This window comes from Dreissena polymorpha, chromosome 6, assembly GCF_020536995.1.
Source record: "Dreissena polymorpha isolate Duluth1 chromosome 6, UMN_Dpol_1.0, whole genome shotgun sequence".
NCBI lineage: Eukaryota > Metazoa > Mollusca > Bivalvia > Myida > Dreissenidae > Dreissena > Dreissena polymorpha.
The window spans coordinates 88,757,993-88,777,631 of record NC_068360.1 but is presented as its reverse complement, the minus strand read 5'-3'; the positions used below and the strand labels follow the sequence as shown (position 1 = coordinate 88,777,631).

Below are 19,639 nucleotides of genomic sequence, written 5' to 3'. Positions count from 1 at the left end.
AGTCTTTATCTTAGTGACGTCACTTAGAAGGGTAGAATTAATCCTGCATCACTCAATACGTCTATATAACATATCCCAGATAATCGTCGCACAATAGAATCCGTACGTGTCTTCCAGCTCGCAATTCAATTATAATATTAACAATTGATGCACTTGTTTTTGATTTTATGCCGGCGAAATCCCTTCAGTTCAGTTGTTGGAGAATATAAGACGTTAGCCGAACTAACACGTCGCCGGTTAATAATAACCTTAAGGCTCTTGCGCGCACGACGAGACGGGCGAAACTTTTAAACGACAAACCGCGGCACTTAATAATGAATGCCGTCGTCCAATGACATAAGTTAACAAGACTCTCTTTTCCTAGATGGGTCCATTTATAACGCACAGTCTCCCCTGTCAAATCAGACACTTATCAGCCAAAAGCCTCGCGGACTTCTTAACGACGTGCGCTCTGGGAAAACCGGTTGCACAATTATTTCCTGAAATAACAAAAAAAAAACAATGAAACAAAACAGTCTTATTTTCAATTAAGAATGAAACAACAATATAACTTTCAACGGTTTGTTTTATCGAATTTATGTTGTTGATAGACAAGATTCACTTAAACCCCTTGTACCTGTTCAAAAGCACATCATGTATAACAACTGCAGCGCGTTCGAAACGAATTTAAAGGCAAGCGTAAGTATTGTATACGTGCATTAATTGCGTCGACTAAGAGACAGAAGACCAGCGCCAGCAGCTATTGAACATTAATATCCTCGCTTAGACCAGCTCAGATTCACGCGCATGCGAATGTTATGGGAAAAAAATAATAAAATAAAATCACGACTTGCCGGAAACCGTTGGAAAACTGCCCATCTAAACTATCCTTAGTTGCCGAAGATGTAGATGAGTATGAAGATTATATTCACCAGTCTTTCCGTAGCATGAAATTATATAAATATATAAAAAGTCTCTATCCGAACATCGGCAAATCACAACTGATGTGTTACCGCGCGAAGAATAAAAATGATACAAAAAGAAAAAAACAAAACAAAATGCGCGACGCTCTTAAGGATTTTAACAGGGTTTGATGAACATGTTAGATAATGTCATCAGGCCGATGCCCGAGGGCTGGGCAGCATGCGATATCTTTATCATCTTCAAACATGACCAGAAGGCCTTTTGCTAAGTGTAAAGGTAATAAATTGCTTTCGCGGCGCGCTTGCCATATTTCGACGAGAGCGTGACGGGCTGGAAAAAGAGAGAGGCGGTCGCACTGGGCGTCGGCTATTCGATGGACCGCTTTACGTAAGTTAATAATTCCCTTATTGCCATAAACATTCCAAATAGCCTGTCAGATTAACCACTATAGGGGAAAGAGAAATTTATATAAGTTCCTAATTGCGCTAAAAACTACTACTACAATTTGAAAGTCGTCTTTTTTAATTAATCGTACATTTTAACATGTAAATAAAGCTATTTATGTTATTAATTGTGTTATATAAAATCATAGCGGCTGGTATTTATGATTTTTTATGTTATACTTTTGATCTGATTATATAGCATTGTCAAAAGCGGACTTCTGTATAACCCATGCAAAACGGGATTGCAATGTTTCTAAACAAAACGTGCGTGTGACAATGTTCATTTAACATCTTAATCCATTTATGCCTAGCGTCTAGAAAAACGGCCTTGGCAAACAGCGTAGACCCAGATGAGACGCCGCATGATGCGGCGTTTTATCAGGGTCTGCGCTGTTTGCTTATAGAAATTTCCGTAAGAAATAGTATAAATATAGAAATAATTATACTAGACATCCCTTATTTTGGAAATAAATTGATCCAATTTAGAAGGATGGGAGAGTCCACTAGGCATAAATGGGTTTAGAGTTGCGCGCCAGCAGATTGCACGTGATACTTGCATGTATACACGTTTACAGGTTCAGCGAAGACGAGCGGCTGCAGTAATTGATGAAGACCGACAAGCACCTTGACATTGAAAACAGTTATCAAACAATTACCGGCATGTTTGGCAAGCCTGTCGTTCACAATTAAATCACAATCAATGAAGACATGGTCGAACTCTCGTGTCAATATGACATTATGTACAACACGTTCAGATTTGCATGTCACCGTATATAATTACAAATGACAATAACATGTTAATAAAGCAGTACATACTTAAAAGGGTAATGTTATGTAATTAAAAAGGAAGACATATATTCATTAAAAATGCAATTTATTGTTTCATATTTGCGTTATTGTGTATATATACTATTAGATAAATAACTGACCGATGAATTAACTGACGGGAATTGAAATTAATTAGCGGTAAAAATATACACATGTTCGTACGGATGTGGCTGATTTCTGTCCTTAAATGTCTTTACCAAAACTTATTATGTCGTTTCCTCACATTAAGAGATATAACTTACTGATTTTTTTAGCGATATCCGCCCAGCAGTTGTTGCGTGGTTTAATCGTCATAATTTAAAGGGTCTTTTTCAGAGTTCTGTTGTTGTCGTTATATTTTAAACTACGAGGATTGCTTATATAAAGTATAAAATGCATTCTTCATTGTATGAGCACGGATGGCCGAGTTGTCTAAGTGGGAGATTTTTTACTCCTTGACTCCAGGGGTGACTGGTTCGAGCCCTGTTGAGGGTTACTTTTTTCTTTTTTTTAAATTTATTCTTGATTTTTTACTGAAGCTTTTCAGATCCAATATTTGCATTTATCAATATAAAGCATTTAATGACAAACTTCAATACATGCCAAAATCTGTGAAAAGGCCCCTTTATAGAGGTAAAATATTGTAAAGTGGAAAATGGCAAAGGGCTGTGATTCTGCAAAATTGCTTGATGTCAAAGTTCTTTACTCCACCATCAACTTAACATGAAGGACATGGTAATGTGAGAAATACACCAATCAGTTTAAAGGGATATTTATATGTATGCCGAAGCCGTAGGCTGAGGTCCATATACAGTTTTGGGCTGCCTGGCTGGTCACTATAATGCCATTGGGACCGAAGTGGAGTTTACTATTTCTTATATTACACCTAAGAGTTTTCTCTGTATCATGATGGTACAGTGTTGAACCGGCTTTCCGTACTTTTATTTTTCATGCAACTGAATGCGCAAACGGTGACGTATATATCGCGTGACGTAGTTTCTCTGACGAAACATTCCAGTTGGAGCTAAATTCTCTGGATGTTAAGGACATGTCGGACGTGGTGTTTTTTTAACAGTTATATAGGCCTAGTTATTTGTTTAAGGCATCGAACGAATGCAAAACGTATTCCAGATTGTGTGTTTATCATACATAATATAAACTTCGATCGGAATACAATAAAATAGTATGATTTAAAATAAGTTTCGATAAAGGGATTGAAGAATAGACAATGGAAGTGAATATCGTTTCGACTTTATTGCTATAAACATTGGATTAACGTTGGCATTGAGGTAAGCGTGTCGTTTTTTCTAAATTAAGTTGTTGTTGTTTTTACTCTTGTAAAAACTGAAATAGTGTCAATGCTGTTCAATAAAAGGCTTCATCACAGTGCACATTTAGTGGTGTGTAACCCCGAACGGTCCATAATACAAAAAATAGTGACCGGTCCATATACTTTTAGGTTTCTATATCGCATTTTACAGACTGAAACCGGTCATATAGATATAGAAGGACCAATATCTCTGAGATGTAATATATATTTAATTATTTAAGTAAACCGCACTTGAAGACGGATGTGCGAGACTATAAAATTCGTGCTTGTATGTTGTTTTCTGTTCACTCTGTTCGAGACAACCGTTGGTGTGGAGCACGCCTATCTGCCTTTTTCGTCTCCGAATAATGAAACAGCAACACTCATTGAAGGATATTTCAAACAAGGTTTTAAATACAGTTAAATTCTTGGATTTTTGTTACTAAAGTATGGTATTTTATTGTGACTATGTCATCTGAAATTTATCTTGAAGACGATGAACCTGAAACGTCGAGGTGTACTGTACATCTGCAAGCGCATTTAAAAAGCGTTGTTCACGTAATTAGCTTGGAAATGCATTATAACGGACAGTCTGTCGGCTATCGGACGATATGGCGCCGGCTGAAGGTTAATCATAATATGGATGTAAGCCAAAAATGATATTATGGAAATAATGAAGGCAATAGATCTAAACTGTGTTGAAATGAGAAAAGCACATCGACTTAAAGACGTTTCTCTTGTGCAAAAGGGCAAAACAACATTTGACATGTAGATGGTTATGATAAGATGAAGTCGTTTGGATTTTGTATACACGTAGCGATATATGGTTTTAGCAGGAATATGATCTGGTCAGAGGTTTCTGACACTAACAACGATCTCAAACTGATTGCCATATATTTTTGGATGCATTGAAGCGCATTGAAAAATCACCTCGCATACTGCGTTGCGATGCTGGAACAGAAAACAGTATTATATGCCTTCTACAACAATTCTTTTGGAATAAAGGGACCGACCCCTTTTCTGAGGACCGCAGCGTTATTGTTGGAAAAAGCACTTCTAACCTGCGCTTTGAAAGTTGGTGGGTACGCTTCGTTAACAAGAACTACAGTTGTGGATAAACTTTTTTAAGGATTTGCGCGATTCTGGTCGTTTCAACGAGCTCGAGCAGATACATAGTGAACATTTGAAATGTTGTTTTATTAACCTAATACAAACGCACCTGTATAGAATTGCTCAGCAGTGAAATGTACATTAAATTAGACGTCAACACGAATTCCGAAGCATATTACGGAAATCCTGAGATTATGTACTTTTTACCTGAAACGCTTGGCGCACTTGATTATGGCACGTTGGTTGACAAACGTGATGTAACCTGTTGTAAAGATATGTATTTAGTTCCCAAAAGAGAGTTTGATGAATTCAGTGAATTTGCTTTATTAATGAAAGTCTACCCACAATTGGAACTATAGGCAGAAAATATTATTATAAATGTTATGTATGAATCAATTTCTTTACATTTTCAATGATATTCAAATAAAAAAAAGATACAAATAAGCTGGAAATTAACTAAGCTTCAGAACGGATATAATTATAAAACCTCAAAGTTCAATGAAAATGATCTACACTGCATCAGAGTGTGCATAAATCAGCTGTAATAGTGAGCATTTACGTTTATAAATGAACTGCACTCATGTCATATCTTGAATCTTTTGCACTGCACCAGGTCATATCATTTTTTCATAAACATTTTGAATGTAAAGTCGATTTTTTCCACCAATACGATTTTTTGTTTAAGAAACCCGGGCGGATATGTTACTCGGGCACATTGGTTAATATAATTGTCGGTGCAAAAACTTTTCACTGGCATACCTTTAAAGAAATTTGTAAATAAAGTGCTAAATATGGGACAAATCGCTTCATCGTCGACTTTAATAGCATAATTTCAATAAATCCTGAATAATAATAACCAGGATTTTTCTACATACATGGTAATACCTCCTTTGCATACACCAAAATATATTTTAATTCAAAAATGCCTTTAAACAATTATAGAACTGGATATACTTAACCAACCGAAATTCTTCGAAATCTATCGGCAATTTTTCCTAGCACATCCAACTTTTCACAGCATATCGGGTTTCCGGGGGTGGTCATAATTTGTAAACTCTTACCGACATAATCATAAATAAATGTTTTAATTTGATGCAACGTTTAAGGCAAACATTATTTTCTAAATCGTTATCCTTCATTTTACGACACAACCAAATATAGAGCTTCCTAAAAAACTCTTAAATTTGCGAGTTCTACTTGACGTCGATGGCAAATTGTAGGGTTTGTTTTGTTTTACTTTCATTGTTGCTTTAATGCATTATTCTTCAAAATGCTTATATATTATTATAATATACATTATTCTTCAAAAGGCTTATATAAAATTATATATAACAATATTATAAGTATTATATTATTAAACAAGGGACAAAATTGTCACAAAACCAGGTTTTCATTGTGAAAAAAAATCTGATAAAGGGAGGAAACTCAAACTGAACTTTTGAAATGAACAAACAAAATTAACCCCCTTTGTAATTTTTTTTTTTTAAATCTATTTTTAGTCGTGGCGACCTTGACATTGGAGATATTGACGTGATTCTTTCGTGCGACACACCGTCCCATGATGGTGAACAAATGTGCCAGATTTTAAAATCTCACAATGAATGACATAGTTATGGCCAGGACAAGCTCATTTATGGCCATTTTTGACCTTTGAACTCAAAGTGTGACCTTGACCTTGGAGATATCGATGTAATTATTTCGCGCGACACACCGTCCCATGATGGTGAACAAATGTGCCAAATGATTTTAAAATCTCACAATGAATGACATAGTTATGGCCAGGACAAGCTCATTTATGGCCATTTCTGACCTTTGAACTCAAAGTGTGACCTTGACCTTGGAGATATCGACGTAATTATTTCGCGCGACACACTGTCCAATGATGGTGAACAAATGTGCCAAATGATTTTAAAATCTGACAATGAACGACATAGTTATGGCCCGGACAAGCTTGTTCCGCCCGCCCGCCAGCCAGCCCGCCAGCCCGCCCGCATTCGCCAATCTAATAACCAGTTTTTTCCTTCGGAAAACCTGGTTAACAACCAATGCTATAGTTTATGAATGTATTGATGTGCGAAGTATCAGATACAGAGATCATTGAAGAAAATGAAATAGCATTTGTATCATAATAGTACACAATATGCAGAACATTAAGTCATATATGTTTGTGGCACGTACAGTCACGTAATCTTCATTAAATACATTAACAATATGCACGTTGTCACAGGAATCAATTTCCAAAGAAATAATCCTTCGGCGCTGGTCGGACATACCGGCTGACGGATCGACGCAAGTATTGCAGGCGGTCTGCACTCAATCCAGCAGAGGGAACTGAGTGTGGACGCTCCACATTCTGGAACTGAAATGTCGTTTTTTTTCAGGATGTGCAATTCCTTCTCTTCTCCGTCGTGTTGGATTTTTGCAGTCACAATACCCGGCTCACTTTGGGTCAAACCTAAAGTACTGGTACTGTCTAAAAGGGATAACAAATACATTAATTTATGCAAATAAGCATTACAAAACACCTTAAAAAATTAAAGGGGCCTTTTCACAGATTTTGGCTTTTTCTAACTTATTCATTAAATGCTTTATATTGATAAATGTAAACATTGGATCGTAAAAGCTCCAGTAAAAAATAAAGAAAAAAAATAAAAAAAAGCAAAAGAACATTGCCCGGAGCAGGTTTCGAACCAGTGACTTCTGGAGTCCTGCCAGGATCCTGAAGTAAAAACGCTTTAGCCTACTGAGCTATTCCGCCGAGAACACATTTTGACGTATTTTATACCTTATATAAGCAATCTTCGTAGTTTCACAAAATTTAACGACAAAAACAGAACTCTCCAAATTATTGAATCGTTTCGCGTTGCAACGCTTTATAATTTTTAGGTTTTAAAATCGTCAAAAGATGCATATAATGGCTATATTAGAGCATGGTTAATGTTCAGTATTACTGTTTCCTCACAAATATCATAACTAAAACCAAAAATTACGAATCTGAAACAACTTTTTTCAATTTTGTCAATTCACCAAAGCGTGAAAAGATCCCTTTAATATCGACGAAAAGTGTTGGGTTAGAAACCGTAAGGACATCAATTGTTGAAGTTTAACTTTTGAACATTCAAGTCTGTAACACGTGCTTACATTATTCCTGTAACAGGTTCGAAGCACAATTCCAGGAAAGGCTTCCATTGCCGCCATGTCCAGGTCGGGTACGAGACTGCGCCATGTTGGTAACAGACGACTGGTTAACAAGCGCCGTTAGTTGTGCGAGAGTCTCACAGTCGTGGTTCCGGTATCTGTTTTTATGTGCGCAAATCCGGAATCCTCCAAACACCTTGCATGCCCTTTGACAGACAAAAATGTTTTGAAATAATTGTACAGATAATTATGTATTTGAAATGTCTTAATAAAATGCTAAATGTCTGTTTTTTGCTAAGAAGACACTTTCTTGAAACTCAAGGCAGATGTCACTTTACTTATGACATGTACCATAAGGGCTTGGGACCTCCTAGCTTTTATATAAGCAAAACACAAATGAATTAATCACTTTGTACTGCTCAATAAAATGTAGGCAGCATTAAGAAGCTTTTTTGTCATTGTTACTTTAGTTGATATTAACTGTGTTGTTGTTTATAGTCCAGAGCACAGTGCCAGATGATGTTATTAAGTCCAGATATTTTTTAACTGTGATGAATGCCCAGCTTTTTATGTTTATCTTGTTTAAAGTTTTCTTCTTCCCACGGCCCTTCAACTTAAGGGCATATTTCCACTTTTTATAATTTTCCGATTAATTAAAGGGACACCACGCATTTCCTTGTTTATCACCACCCGTATTCCTGTCCTCGAAACATTTATTACAGCTGCGGTTTGGGATCATCTTGTTGTACTGTCTCCGGAACTCCCCTGCCTGCTCAGCCTCCAGCTTCCTCTTCCTGTAGTGCTTTGTTGAGAACGGTAGGTAAAATTCCGCTGGGACACACAACTACTGACTACTACATACAAAACTGACAAATGCAAACACAGGACTACTACATACACCTGACTACTACATACAATTGACTACTACGTACAGCTGACTACTACTTACAAAACTGACAAATGCAAACACATGACTACTACATACAATTGAATACTACATACAACTGACTACTTCGTACAGCTGACTACTACTTATAACTGACTACTACACATAACTGACTACTACATACAACACTGACTACTTAAAACAAGTGACTACTACATACAACACTGACTACAGCACACTGCTGACTACTGCAAACAACTGACTACTACACACAACACTGAATACTTCGTACAACACTGACAACTACATACAACACTGAATACTACATACATCACTGACTACTGCATACAACTGACTACTACATACAACACTGGCTACTATATACAACTGACTACTTCATAGAACACTGACTACTACATACAACACTGAAAACTATATACAACTGACTACTACATACAGCACTGACAAATACAACAAAAAACCGTCGGAAACGGGTGATGCTCACCAAAAGTTTTTTTGTCACAATATTGCATTATATATTCAGATAAAAGGAAACGTCTTAAGGGGCATAACTTGGAACAAAATAATACGACGGATGGTTTAGCAACTTGAAAATTTCAAAGGGCCATAACTCTCTAAATAAATCATCTAACCAGAACCCACAAATAACATGCGCATCTCCTCAAGGTAGTTAAGCTTCCCATAAAGCTACAATAAATTCCAGTCAGTAGTTGGTGGGACAATAATTGCACTATATGTACAGTTTATAGAAAATTTCAAAGGGCCATAACTCTGTGAAAAATCATCCGAACATAACCGGCTGATAATATGCACATCTCCTGTTGGTAGTGAAGCTTCCCATAAAGTTTCATTGAATTCCGGTCATTAATTGCTGAGAAATAGCCCGAACAAAAATCGTGCACGGACGGACGGACACACACACGGACAGACGAAACGGCGACTATTTGCTCCCCCAAATTTGTTTAGGGGAGCATAAAAACATGACAACTACATAAATACTGACTACTATATACAATTGACTACTACAAACAACTGAATACTACATACAACTGACTACTACAGAAATACTGACTACTACATACAACTGACTACTACATAAATACTGGCTACTACTTACACCTGACTACTACATAAAAACTGACTACTACATACAACTGACTACAACATACAACTGACTACTACATAAATACTGACTACTACATACAACTGACTACTACATAAATAATGACTACTACTTACAACTGACTACTACATAAATAATGACTACTACATACAACTGACTATCACATAAATACTGGCTACAACATACTTCTGACCACTACATACAACTGACCACTACATAAATACTGACTACTACATAAATACTGACTACTACATAAATACTGACTACTACATAAATACTGACTACTACATACAACTGACTACTACATAAATACTGACTACTACATACAACTGACTACTACATAAATACTGACTACTACATAAATACTGGCTACTACATAAATACTGACTACTATATACAACTAACTACTACATACAACTGACTACTACATAAATACTGACTACTACATAAATACTGACTACTACATAAATACTGACTACTACTTACAACTGGCTACTACATAAATACTGACGACTACATACAACTGACTACTACATAAATACTGACTACTACATACAACTGACTACTACATAAATACTGACTACTACATAAATACTGACTACTACTTACAACTGACTACTACATACAACTGGCTACAACATAAATACTGACTACTACTTACAACTGACTACTACATAAATACTGACTACTATATACAACTGACTACTACATAAATAATGACAACTACATAAATAATGACTACTACATACAACTGACTAATAGATAAATACTTACTACTACTTACAACTGACTACTACATAAATACTGACTACTATACACAACTGACTACTACATAAATAATGACTACTACATAAATACTGACTTCTACATACAACTGACTACTACATAAATACTGACTACTACATACAACTGACTACTACATAAATATTGGCTACTACATACAACTGACCACTACATACAACTGACTACTACATAAATACTGACGACTACATCAATACTGACTACTACATAAAAACTTACTACTACATAAATACTGACTACTACATAAATACTGACTACTACATACAACTGACTACTACATAAATACTGACTACTACATAAATACTGGCTACTACATAAATACTGACTACTACTTACAACTGACTACTACATAAATACTGACTACTACTTACAACTAACTACTACATAAATACTGACTACTACATACAACTGACTACTACATAAATACTGACTACTATTTACAACTGGCTACTACATAAATACTGACTACTACATAAATACTGACTACTTCATACAACTGACTATCACATAAATACTGGCTACTACATACAACTGACCATTACATACAACTGACCACTACATAAATACTGACTACTACGTAAATACTGACTACTACATCAATAATGACTACTACATAAATACTGACTACTACATACAACTGACTACTACATAAATACTGACTACTACATACAACTGACTACTACATAAATACTGGCTACTACATACAACTAACTACTACATACAACTGACTACTACATAAATACTGACTACTCCATAAATACTGACAACTACATAAATACTGACTTACATAAATACTGACTACTACATAAATACTGACTACTACATAAATAATTACTACTACATACAACTGACTACTACATAAATACTGACTACTACTTACAACTGACTTCTACATAAATACTGACTACTACTTACAACTGACTACTACATAAATACTGACTACTACTTACAACTGACTACTACATAAATACTGACTACTACTTACAACTGGCTACTACATAAATACTGACTACTACATACAACTGACTACTACATAAATACTGAGTACTACTTACAACTGACTACTACATACAACTGGCTACTACATAAATACTGACTACTACTTACAACTGACTACTACATAAATACTGACTACTATATACAACTGACTACTACATAAATAATGACTACTACATAAATAATGACTACTACATACAACTGACTAATAGATAAATACTTACTACTACTAACAACTGACTACTACATAAATACTGACTACTATATACAACTGACTACTACATAAATAATGACTACTACATAAATACTGACTACTACATACAACTGACTACTACATAAATACTGACTACTACATACAACTGACTACTACATTAATACTGGCTACTACATACAACTGACCACTACATACAACTGACTACTACATAAATACTGACGACTACATCAATACTGACTACTACATAAAAACATACTACTACATAAATACTGACTACTACATAAATACTGACTACTACATAAATACTGACTACTACATACAACTGACTACTACATAAATACTGACTACTACATAAATACTGGCTACTACATAAATACTGACTACTACTTACAACTGACTACTACATAAATACTGACTACTACTTACAACTAACTACTACATAAATACTGACTACTACATACAACTGACTACTACATAAATACTGACTACTATTTACAACTGGCTACTACATAAATACTGACTACTACATAAATACTGACTACTTCATACAACTGACTAACACATAAATACTGGCTACTACATACAACTGACCATTACATACAACTGACCACTACATAAATACTGACTACTACGTAAATACTGACTACTACATCAATAATGACTACTACATAAATACTGACTACTACATACAACTGACTACTACATAAATACTGACTACTACATACAACTGACTACTACATAAATACTAACTACTACATAAATACTGGCTACTACATAAATACTGACTACTACATACAACTAACTACTACGTACAACTGACTACTACATAAATACTGACTACTCCATAAATACTGACTACTACATAAATACTGACTACTACATAAATACTGACTACTACATAAATACTGACTACTACATAAATACTGACTACTACATACAACTGACTACTACATAAAAACTGACTACTACTTACAACTGACTTCTACATAAATACTGACTACTACTTACAACTGACTACTACATAAATACTGACTACTACTTACAACTGACTACTACATAAATACTGACTACTACTTACAACTGGCTACTACATAAATACTGACTACTACATACAACTGACTACTACATAAATACTGACTACTACTTACAACTGACTACTACATACAACTGGCTACTACATAAATACTGACTACTACATACAACTGACTACTACATAAACACTGACTACTATATACAACTGAATACTACATAAATAATGACTACTACATAAATACTGACTACTACATACAACTGACTACTACATAAATACTGACTACTACATACAACTGACTACTACATAAATAATGACTACTACATAAATAATGACTACTACATAAATAATGACTACTACTTACAACTGACTACTACATAAATACTGACTACTACTTACAACTGGCTACTACATAAATACTGACTACTACATACAACTGACTACTACATATATACTGACTACTACTTACAACTGACTACTATATACAACTTGCTACTACATAAATACTGACTACTACTTACAACTGACTACTACATAAATACTGACTACTATATACAACTGACTACTACATAAATAATGACTACTACATAAATACTGACTACTACATACAACTGACTACTACATAAATACTGACTACTACTTACAACTGACTACTACATACAACTGGCTACTTCATAAATAATGACTACTACTTACAACTGACTACTACATAAATACTGACTACTATATACAACTGACTACTACATAAATAATGACTACTACATAAATACTGACTACATCATACAACTGACTACTACATTAATACTGACTACTACATACAACTGACTACTACATAAATACTGACAACAACATAGATAATAACTACTACATAAATACTGACTACTACATAAATACTGACTACTCCATACAACTGACAACTACATAAATACTGACTACTACATACAACTGACTACTACATAAATAATGACTACTACATAAATACTGACTACTACATACATACTGACAACTTCTTACAACTGACTACTACATAAATAATGACTACTACATAAATACTGACTACTACATACAACTGACTACTACATACAACTGGCTACTACATAAATACTGACTACTACAAACAACTGGCGCCTACATAAATACTGACTACTACTAACAACTGACTACTACATAAATACTGACTACTACATAAATACTGACTACTACATAAATACTGACTACTACTTACAACTGACTACTACATTAATAATGACTACTACATAATACTACTTACAACTGACTACTACATAAATTCTGACTACTACATACAACTCACTACTAATACAACTGAATACTACATAAATACTGACTACTACATACAACTGACTACTACATAAATACTGACTACTACATCAATACTGACTACTACATAAATACTGACTACTACATACAACTGACTATCACATAAATACTGGCTACAACATACAACTGACCACTACATACAACTGACCACTACATAAATACTGACTACTACATAAATACTGACTACTACATAACTACTGACTACTACATAAATAATGACTACTACATAAATACTGACTACTACATACAACTGACTACTACATAAATACTGACTACTACATACAACTGACTACTACATAAATACTGACTACTACATAAATACTGGCTACTACATAAATACTGACTACTATATACAACTAACTACTACAAACAACTGACCACTACATAAATACTGACTACTACATAAATATTGACTACTACTTACAACTGACTACTACATAAATACTGACTACTATATACAACTGACTATTACATAAATACTGACTACTACATAAATAATGACTACTACATAAATAATGACTACTACATAAATACTGACTACTACATAAATACTGACTACTACATACAACTGACTACTACATATATACTGACTACTACATACAACTGACTATCACATAAATACTGGCTACAACATACAACTGACCACTACATACAACTGACCACTACATAAATACTGACTACTACATACAACTGACTACTACATAAATACTGACTACTACATACAACTGACTACTACATAAATACTGACTACTACATAAATACTGGCTACTACATAAATACTGACTACTTTATACAACTAACTACTACATACAACTGACTAATACATAAATACTGACTACTACATAAATACTGACTACTACATAAATACTGACTACTACTTACAACTGGCTACTACATAAATACTGACTACTACATAAAACTGACTACTACATAAATACTGACTACTACTTACAACTGACTACTACATACAACTGGCTACTACATAAATACTGACTACTACTTACAACTGACTACTACATAAATACTGACTACTATATACCACTGACTACTACATAAATAATGACTACTACATACAACTGACTAATAGATAAATACTGACTACTACTTACAACTGACTACTACATAAATACTGACTACTATATACAACTGACTACTACATAAATAATGACTACTACATAAATACTGACTACTACATACAACTGACTACTACATAAATACTGACTACTACATACAACTGACTACTACATAAATAATGACAAATACATAAATAATGACTACTACATAAATACTGACTACTACATAAATACTGACTACTTCTTACAACTGACTACTACATAAATAATGACTACTGAATAAATACGGACTACTACATAATTACTGAATACTACATACAACTGACTACTACATAAATAATGACTACTACATAAATACTGACTACTACATAAATACTGACCACTACTAACAACTGACTACTACATAAATAATGACTACTACATACAACTGACTACTACATACAACTGACTACTACATACAACTGGCAACTACATAAATACTGACTACTACATACAACTGGCTACTACATAAATACTGACTACTACATACAACTGACTACTACATGAATACTGACAACTACATAAAAACTTACTACTACATACAACTGACTACTACATAAATACGGACTACTACTTACAACTGACTTCTACATAAATACTGACTACTACATAAATACTGACTACTACATACAACTGACTACTACTTACAACTGACTACTACATAAATACTGACTACTACTTACAACTGACAACTACATAAATACTGACTACTATATACAACTGGCTACTACATAAATACTGACTACTACATACAACTGACTACTACATACAACTGACTACTACATTCAACTGACTACTACATAAATACTGACTATTACATACAACTGACTACTACATAAATACTGACTACTACATACAACTGACTACTACATAAATACTGACTACTACTTACAACTGGCTACTACATAAATACTGACTACTACATACAACTGACTATCACATAAATACTGGCTACTACATACAACTGACCACTACAAACAACTGACCACTACATAAATACTGACTACTACATAAATACTGACTACTACATAAATACTGACTACTACATACAACTGACTACTACATACAACTGACTACTACATAAATACTGACTACTACATAAATACTGGCTACTATATACAACTAACTACTACATACAACTGACTACTACATAAATACTGACTACTACATAAATACTGACTACTACATAAATACTGACTACTACATACAGCTGACTACTACATAACTACTGACTACTACTTACAACTGACTCCTACATAAATACTGACTACTACTTACAACTGACTTCTACATAAATACTGACTACTACTTAAAACTGACTTCTACATAAATACTGACTACTACTTACAACAGGCTACTACATAAATACTTACTACTACATACAACTGACTACTACATAAATACTGACTACTACTTACAAATGACTATTACATACAACTGGCTACTACATAAATACTGAATACTAATTACAACTGACTACTACATAAATACTGACTACTATATACAACTGACTACTACATAAATAATGACTACTACATAAATACTGACTACTACATACAACTGACTAATACATAAATACTGACTACTACATACAACTGACTACTACATAAATAATGACTACTACTTACAACTGACTACTACATAAATACTGACTACTACTTACAACTGGCTATTACATAAATACTGACTATTACATACAACTGACTACTACATAAATACTGACTACTACTTACAACTGACTACTATATACAACTGGCTACTACATAAATACTGACTACTACTTACAACTGACTACTACATAAATACTGACTACTACATACAACTGACTGCTACATAAATACTGACTACTACATACAACTGAATATCACATAAATACTGGCTACTACATACAACTGACCACTACAAACAACTGACCACTACATAAATACTGACCACTACATAAATACTGACTACTACATAAATACTGACTACTACATAAATACTGACTACTACATACAACTGACTACTACATAAATACTGACTACTACATACAACTGACTACTACATAAATACTGACTACTACTTACAACAGGCTACTACATAAATACTTACTACTACATACAACTGACTACTACATAAATACTGACTACTACTTACAACTGACTATTACATACAACTGGCTACTACATAAATATTGAATACTAATTACTACTGACTACTACATAAATACTGACTACTATATACAACTGACTACTACATAAATAATGACTACTACATAAATACTGACTACTACATACAACTGACTAATACATAAATACTGACTACTACATACAACTGACTACTACATAAATAATGACTACTACTTACAACTGACTACTACATAAATACTTACTACTACTTACAACTGGCTATTACATAAATACTGACTACTACATACAACTGACTACTACATAAATACTGACTACTACTTACAACTGACTACTACATACAACTGGCCACTACATAAATACTGACTACTACTTACAACTGACTACTACATAAATACTGACTACTACTTATAACTGACTGCTACATAAATACTGACTACTACATACAACTGACTACTACATACAACTGACTACTACATAAATACTGACTACTTCTTAAAACTGACTACTACATACAACTGGCTACTACATAAATACTGACTTCTACTTACAACTGACTACTACATAAATACTGACTACTATATACAACTGACTACTACATAAATAATGACTACTACATACAACTGACTACTACATAAATACTGACTACTACATACAACTGACTACTACATAAATAATGACAACTATATAAACAAGGGACAAAATTGTCACAAAACCAGGTTTTCATTGTGAAAAAAAAATCTGATAAAGGGAGAAAACTCAAACTGAACTTTTGAAATGACCAAAAAAAATTAACCCCCTTTGTAAGTTTTTTTTTTTTAAATCTATTTTTAGTCGTGGCGACCTTGACATTGGAGATATTGACGTGATTCTTTCGTGGGACACACCGTCCCATGATGGTGAACAAATGTGCCAAATGATTTTAAAATCTCACAATGAATGACATAGTTATGGCCAGGACAAGCTCATTTATGGCCATTTTTGACCTTTGAACTCAAAGTGTGACCTTGACCTTGGAGATATCGACGTAATTATTTCGCGCGACACACCGTCCAATGATGGTGAACAAATGTGCCAAATGATTTTAAAATCTGACGATGAACGACATAGTTATGGCTCGGACAAGCTCATTTATGGCCATTTTTGACCTTTGAACTCAAAGTGTGACCTTGACCTTGGAGATATCGACGTAATTATTTCGCGCGACACACCGTCCAATGATGGTGAACAAATGTGCCAAATGATTTTAAAATCTGACAATGAACGACATAGTTATGGCCCGGACAAGCTTATTCCGCCAGCCCGCCAGCCAGCCAGCCAGCCCGCCAGCCAGCCAGCCAGCCAGCCCGCCCGCATTCGCCAAGCTAATAACCAGTTTTTTCCTTCGAAAAACCTGGTTAATAATGACTACTACATAAATACTGACTACTACATACAACTGACTACTACATAAATACTGACTACTACATACAACTGACTACTACATAAATAATGACTACTACATAAATACTGACTACTACATAAATACTGACTACTACATACAACTGACTACTACATAAATAATGACAACTACATAAATACTGACTACTACATACATAGAGAACTTATGCGCGATTAATGAGAGAAATTAAGACGCGATCATTTAGAGAACTGAACAATGAGAGAACATAGAGAACTTATACCCGATTATTGAGAGAAATTAGGATGCGACCAATGACAGAACTTAACACGTGATCACAGAGACAAATTAAAAAGCGGTCATTGAGAGTACTTAACACTACGAGAACATAGCGCACTTATACACGATAACTGAGAGAACTTAAGACGCGATCATTACGAGAACTGAACAATGAGAGAATAAAGAGAACTTATACGCGATCATTGAGATAACTTAACATGAAGAGCATAAAGAAAACTTATACGCGACCACTGAGAGAACTGAACAATGAGAGAACATAGAGAACTTATGCGCGATTATTGAGAGAAATTAAGACGTGATCATTGAAAGAACTGAACAATGAGAGAACATAAAGAACTTATACGGGATTATAGAGAGAAATTAGGTTAGAACTTATTTAGAACTTACACGTGATTACAGAGACAAATTAACACATGGTCAATGAGAGAACTTAACACTGAGAGAACTTAGCGAACTTATACAAGATAACTAAGAGATCTAAAGACGCAATCATTAAGAGAACTAAACACTGAGAGAACTAAGAGAACTTATACGCGATCATTGAGATAACTTCACACGAAGAGAAGAAAGAAAAACTTATATG

General features: G+C 34.2%; 1 long non-coding RNA gene across 1 annotated transcript; it reads right to left on the bottom strand.

Moving 5' to 3' along the window:
* Positions 1-5,377: 5,377 nt before the first annotated feature.
* Positions 5,378-18,755, bottom strand: LOC127833479 (uncharacterized). Its single transcript, XR_008027435.1, has 2 exons — positions 18,202-18,755; positions 5,378-6,081 (listed from the first exon to the last, which is right to left on the bottom strand). It is a non-coding gene; the product is annotated as an uncharacterized LOC127833479 (long non-coding RNA).
* Between the last annotated feature and the right edge of the window lie 884 nt (positions 18,756-19,639).